This window comes from Vidua macroura, chromosome Z (genome assembly GCF_024509145.1).
Source record: "Vidua macroura isolate BioBank_ID:100142 chromosome Z, ASM2450914v1, whole genome shotgun sequence".
Taxonomy (NCBI): domain Eukaryota; kingdom Metazoa; phylum Chordata; class Aves; order Passeriformes; family Viduidae; genus Vidua; species Vidua macroura.
In genome coordinates, this window is record NC_071611.1 from 76,558,098 (window position 1) to 76,565,015 (window position 6,918).

The 6,918-nt window shown below is 45.3% G+C and overlaps 1 long non-coding RNA gene across 1 annotated transcript; it reads right to left on the reverse strand.

Moving 5' to 3' along the window:
- Window positions 1–686: 686 nt before the first annotated feature.
- LOC128821631 (uncharacterized) lies at window positions 687–1,482 on the reverse strand. The gene is made up of 3 exons (XR_008441173.1): window positions 1,332–1,482; window positions 1,065–1,157; window positions 687–842 (listed from the first exon to the last, which is right to left on the reverse strand). It is a non-coding gene; the product is annotated as an uncharacterized LOC128821631 (long non-coding RNA).
- Between the last annotated feature and the right edge of the window lie 5,436 nt (window positions 1,483–6,918).

The following is a 6,918-nucleotide window of genomic DNA, read 5'->3' on the forward strand; positions in this document are numbered from 1 at the left end:
TGAAGTACCTCCTTTCAATTGAATTTATAATACACGTTTTGCATTATCTTTGTGCTACGGTTTCCTAACTTGAAGTTTTCTTTGTAGTCTCAGTAGGTAATTTTGAGTCAATAAAATAGATGGACTGTATTTTGAATTATCAGAAACCAGGAAAAAACATGTTCTTGTGTTGATTAAGGTCTTCTTTCTTTGTCTCACTTAGAAAGCACATCCTTATTTTCTTACATTTGATGCAAAGTCACAGAAAAAGACAGGAACTTTAGAAATTTGGCATGTATCTGCCCTATGAAATCTAACTTCATTTTCAAAGACATAGGTCTAAAACTGCCTCATCATACTATCTCTCCTTTCCTTCACACGTCATTTGGGAATGGGCATTCAACACAACATAAGCAATACTCAAAACTTAATGGATTTGATTTTGACTTGACACAACAGTAGGACAAAGGGAATTCCCAGTGCTCTCTTAAGTCTCAGGAATATGGCAGTCTAAACAGATGGACTCATTTTAAAACACCTAACAGAAAATGTAAAATGCATCAACATTTCAATCTACAATAGCTTTTACAAGGTTTATTAACAGCTAATTTTTTACAGTATTTGTCATAAAAAGAATGTCAAAACTTCTGTGATCTTTGTTACTTGACATGCACTAGCTGTCAGCCTACTATAAGAAAATAGTACTCTAAAATTTACCTATTACATATGTTAGAATAACACTAGGAAGTTTACTTGTCACAGAAGGTTTTAACCAGTCATACCTCTTTCACCTTGCCTGAGCCAATAACAAATACCACATCATTGACTGTTATGCTGGTTTCTGCTGTATTTGTAGAAAGAATCTGCAATTAAAACAACCAGAACTATAGTTAAAAGCAAGACAAAAGAGATTAATACAATATCTGTCAAAGTCCTCTAAAACGTACTATCTTGCGCACAGCAGGAGGTGACTTTCTTCTGATCCAAAGTCGGAGTATTTGAATGAAGCATGAAAACCTGATATCTAATGCACATTTAAGTGTTTTTGGAAGACACAGTGAAAACCTCAACCATAGAGGCTTTACCTGTGTGCATGGTCAGCAAATCTCCTGTCATCAAAAAGAATGCGGTCCCTCAAGCTATCTCATCATATCCAGGAAGAAATATTAAAATCGCTCCTGAAAGAGAAGCAGGTTTGCAGAGTTAAGCAGCAAATTCGCTTAAAATATCCATCAGTACTGTGCAGAGTAGCATTTGGAAGGTTTTACCTATGTAGTGTTTCCAAAAGAAGGGCAGGATTCATCAAAGGCTCAAAGTACAATCATTGGCTGGGAGTGTGTGTTTATACTTACCGGTCTCACAACTATGACAGATGTTATGAAGTGAGTGCATAATGAGGTCCAGATCCACCTTTTCATCAAAACTGTGATGATAAGCTGTCAGTAGTTCTCTGTCCTCTGCGCTAAGCTCACTAGCACTTGCTCAGACCAGGGAGCTTTCATCCAGATTTCCAAAACCTGCTGAAGCAAATAGAAAAATGCACAGACCAGACCAGAATCAAGGCTGTTTGTTTCAGGTTTGCATTCAGCCACCAACTAAGCTTAGATCAACACCAACAAGACTACTCCTTTCCAATTTTAATTTTCAAGTGTAGCAGAACAGCACCTCCAAAATACTCTTACTGTTCACTGGTTTAAGTGCAATCCAACAAAGCATGAAACTTCAATTTTTAGCATAACTTTCAGTTCTTACTCTTTATTGAAACACAGCCATAAGCAAAGTGTCAGAACTCAAAGTATAAAGACACTACTTGTTTACCTGTTAAATAAAAAGTATTTCAAAGCAATGTTTTCCCAAATGTTTTCCTCCCATAAGTAGGTACTATGCAAGTGGAAACTACACTAAAAAGTGTTCTAAAAATACTAGTCTCTGCAAAATGACAACTGAACTGTAACTGTACGTTAATCAGAAACCAATTCTTGAATGACCTAGTACAAATGTCACTTCTACTGAATTTCTTTCATATGGCTACTATGTATGGACAACAATGTATAGACAAAAACACAACAGGTTTGTTTCCTAAATAAGCATCTGAAATTAAAATGGTACATAGTAGAATCATTATCTCTATTTATCTAAGTCACTAGACTCATTTCCTGCCTAGACATATAATCATGATAGCAATGCCCACATCAAAATGATAAAAAATAATAACATGAAAGAAGTCTATACCACTGTAACTATACTTATCCTAGGATTTGCATATAATCAAGTGCAAATCAATAATCAAACATAATCAAAGAAATACACTGACTACAAACACCAGTTTTTTAAAAAGCATGGTTTTGAAACATTCCTGGTCTCAAATAAATCCTGCTATTTAGGTCAGACTTAAAAGGCACAAAAAGCTAAAAATTGTTCTGATTAGAAGCCAAAATGCAAATTTCCCTTCAACATTTCCCTTCAGCTGTTTCTACAAAGTTGTTTTAGCTTACCTGTAGGATTCCCACAAGTCAACCACCTCTGTCTCTCCCAAGTGCTTAGCCCAGTCCACAGCCATCCTGAAAGAATACACAGAAATCTTTTTTAAACTTCTTGCTTCAAAAGACACACAGCCTAAGACTCTGAATTCAATTTATAATTTCAGGAATACAATGTGATAAACAGAAGTTCAAATATGTTTCGAATGTCAAAATTTATTATTGCTTACAGTAGCTTGTTAAGTTAGCAATTAGTTTACATGTTAAAGAAAATTCTTTCTCATTTGTATACTGACAAATCTATGCTTTGGTTTGCCTGTTTGTTTTTTACCAGCCATTAGAGGATTTGCAGTGGATACTTGCTCCCATACTGATCAGCTGCTCTACTTGACTCAAAAAGCCTCTCCCTGAAGCAATCATTAGTGCAGTTGCACTGGTTTCACTGTGCCTATTATCAGCTGAGAATTACAAATGAATAAATAAATGAACAAATAAACCAGCAAACCAAAGAAAAACATTCTTTCTTTTTCACCTAAAGGTGCTGTGAATGTGGCTTACATGATTTTTAAAATCCAGGCCAGACAGAATTTGTTTTCTGACTTCATCCCACCACTCAGTTCATATGAATTTAACACTACTTTAGACACACCGCAGCATCTGCTAATACTTCAAAACAAGCACAAACCAAAAAATAACTAAACAATGCATTAATTCTGCTAATTCCATTCACTTTTCCAATAGGCATCAGAATTCAAACCTAACAAGGTTGGAACCTAGAGACAAAGCAGCCACAGAAATTAAAGTCATTTTGTTATTGTTTTTTTTTCTAATGTAATAAGATGATAGACTTACCACTGACATTTTCAGCTAAATTGATATGGAACACCTGAGCAAAGGCATCAATGACACTATTTGCCCCTTACCTTCATGTCCCAGACCTTGCTATTGTATGCCAACGTAGCTCACATTTGTATTCACCCCTTTATCCAGGTGTCATCAGCTTGCTGGGATTTTCCCCCTGAGAGCAGCCTGGGAATGCTGCTTGCTGTCACAGGGCTTTGTTCCTCCCAGGAAACTCCACAGACTCACTTAGCTTCGTCCTTTCTAACACATGGCCTGGGTTAACTGCCAAGAGGATGAGCAGCGTACGCCGTTCCTCAGCAAATGCCAATCCCTCTAAGAAATGCTGATTCCAGTGGGATTTAGGCCCAAGTGCTGTTCTCAGGAGCACTGAAGTTCAGGGTTTCAGCAGCAAGACAAGAGCAGGCAGCTTGGCAGGCCTCCATCAGCTCCAGCACTCACCTGCCTTGCAAATTCCTCTGCTTCCTGTAGCCATTGGCTGAACTCCTGTTCTTGACCTGCGGCCTTCTCCTGTTACCCGTGAGACTGGAAACCTGAGGTACTGAGGCACGTTATGAGGAAGTCTAGAATGAAATGACGGAGGAGAATTCTTCAGAAACTGCACTTTGGATCGTTTGCCCTGCTTGGTGCTTGCAACTGTCCGCAGTAGATGTGAAGTTTGTGGTTCAGTGAGCTATATGGCCCCAAAAAGAAAAGACTAAGTTAGCTCAGGAAAACCAGGATCAATTTACTCAGCTCCTGCAGGCCGGAAATGAGAGAGCAGCAAATGACTGAAAAATGCAGTACTATGCAGCACGTACCCATCGTGGGCATGACAGAGATTTCAAACCCACATCCATGGGGAATCTGACCTTGTAGGTTTCCCACAAGCCAACGGGAGTGGGTTTTGGCAAAGGCACAAGGAGCTCAGTGTTGGACGGAGAAGTTTGTCAAGAGAAGGGCTGACTTGGGAGCTGGTGGAAGTGGAGAGAATGGGCAAATGCCCCCATGGGTGCACCCTCACTGTGTGAGGGTTGCTCCAAGGGCACCCCCTGCCATGCACAGGACGTGGGCACTGCCCCGTGCAGAGGACGTGTCCCTGCCATATTGCCAACATAAACGCTGCTCCAGTGTCATGCAAACACATATGGGTGATTTGTTAGTCGGCATCTTTTCCCCGCTAAAAAATCGTTCTTCCTTCAGTGAGCCCTACAATTTGCTGGTTGATGTTAGCCACGCAGTGAACGGACGGGAATGACAGGCATTCCAATTTAGGGAACTGGTTTTAGTCAGAAGCATTGGTGGCCAAAGGACAGGGTGTGTGAGCTTGGTGCCTGTTCTGCGTTCCTCTTGGATCCTTTGAGCTATGGGTTATGCACTTCAAGCGGGTTTTGTGCTGCTTTGGGACAGTGTGCGCCCTGTCAAAGGAGCCCTTTTTGTCGCCTGATGCCATAAAGCCTGTGGACAAATGCAGGCATCCTTTTATTTTCAGCTGCAATTCTAGGGTCTGCAGACATGTGCAGGTGTCTTTTATTTTTGCCTTCTTCTTATACAGTCAGCCGATGGCTGCATGTGTCCCTTTTTCCCCTTTTCCTTGCACAGTCTGGGGCAAATGGGTTCCTTTTCCTTCTTTGTTTCCTGGCCTGCAGGCTCGAGCAGCACTGATCAAATGGTGGAGTGGATCCACAGAGCAGTTGGCAGGGCATTCTTGTTGGTGTCATCCTGCAAAGTTTTTAATGGTCTGACAGGTAAGTAAAAGTTTTTTTGCTGGGGCAGCAAATTGAAACAAAACTGGCATAAAGATGGCATATGTTTGGTAAAACTCCTGCCAACAGCTTCAGCTAAAAAGGGGGTGTCTCTTGCCCAGCAGGGTGTCTGAAGGCATCCTTTTTTTTTCTCTGTGCTCATAGGGTCTGCAGACACATGCAGGTGTCCTTACACTCTGTGGATTTGTGCAGGTGTCCTTCTTTTCTTTTTTTCCCCTGTTTTGCTGTGCAGTCCAAGAATTCATGCAAGTGTCCTTTTATCCTCCTTTTTTGGCACAGTCTGCAAACTCATTTAAGCGTCCTTATTTTACCATTTTAGTTGCATGATCTGGGGACTTTTGCAAGAGTCCTTTTTTTTAATCTTTTCACGGCACGCTCTGGGCATTCTTGCAAGTGGGTGATTTTTCCCTTTCTGTTTCATGGTCTGTGGACTGGAGCAGCATTGCTCAAATGATGGAGCGAGTCCATAGAGCAGTCGGCAGCGCTTTCTCCTTGGTGGCCCTCGCCGTACTGCCCGTGGTGCTGCCGGGCAGGCCTCAGTAGCTGCGTCTTGGGCAGCATCGCCACCCCTCAGCTCCGTCTGTCACGACTCCGGCCCCGACTCCGCTTGTGGCTCCTCTCGGGGCCCGCGGAGGACACGCGCGGCAGGGCCTCACTCCCGCCTCCGCTGCAGGTTCCCCGGACTGAGCTCCGCCACTCGGCAGCGTGGCCGCCCAGCCCGATGCCAGTGCCCTGTTCAGATGGGGATGCCCAGCCCGAGGTGCCTGGGGGGCCGTAGCGGGGAGGTCGGGGACCGTTCCCAGCCCTGGCCCGAACGCCAACAGCCACACCTCACCTGCAGGGAAGGCCCTGCAGGAGCGATTCCGCTGGGTTACCTGCAGGGCCGCGGCGCCTTGGGCACCGTCTGCTTGGGGACGTGCCTGGCGGACAACGCCCCGGTGGGTGGTGGGGCTGGCAAGGGGCGGAGTAGGGGGAGGGCAGAGGAGAGGGAAGGCGGGGCTGGGCAGGGTGGGATCTGAGCTCAGCCCGCTGCTCCCATTGGCTCGCAGGTGGCCATCAAATGTGTGTCGCGGGATTGCATCCGTCATTAGGGCGAGCTGGTGAATGACTTGGGCCAGCGGCAGAAAACAGCACATGACGGGCGGGGTAAGCTGAGGCCCCGGAGAGTGGAAGCTGCCAGGACGCCTCAGGAGAGAGCTGGCGTGAGCTCAGTGGAGGGCTCAGAGCATCCTGGGCTGGGTGAGGGCTTCCAGACCCCTGGCACGGCATCAGCCCCACTGATGGCATTGTGGTCTTCTTGCAGCCCAATGGAATCCGCGTGCCCGTGGAGATCGAGCTGCTGGACAAGGTGTCCACTGGGTTCCATGGTGTTGTTCAGCTCTTGGATTGGTGTCAGCTCCCTAACAACTTCGTGTTGGTGATGGAGCGCCCTGAGCAGTCTTAGAACCTCTTTGATTTCCTTCTGCCACAGGGGCTCCATGTCGGAGGAGGTGGTGCAGGGGCTGTTCCTCCAGGTGCTGAAGGCCATGCAATACTGCAGCAGCTGTGGGGTCCTGCACCGGGACATCAAACCAGAGAACATCCTCCTCGACCTGGCCACCGGACAGGCAAAACTGATGGACTTTGCCTGTGGCACCGACCTCCAAGACACAGTCTGCCCACACTTTGCAGGTGAGCCCACCCAGGGCTGTGCTCCCAGTTGGAGCCGGCATCTCATGGCCCAACCTGGCTATGGCTCCGGGGATTCCCCCGTTTACTGCCAGTCAGGGGCACACCTATGAGCCACAGAGATCTGCCCGTACGAGGCAGAAGGAAAGATCAGAAGAACCATTCCACCTTCTCTCGCTGCTAAG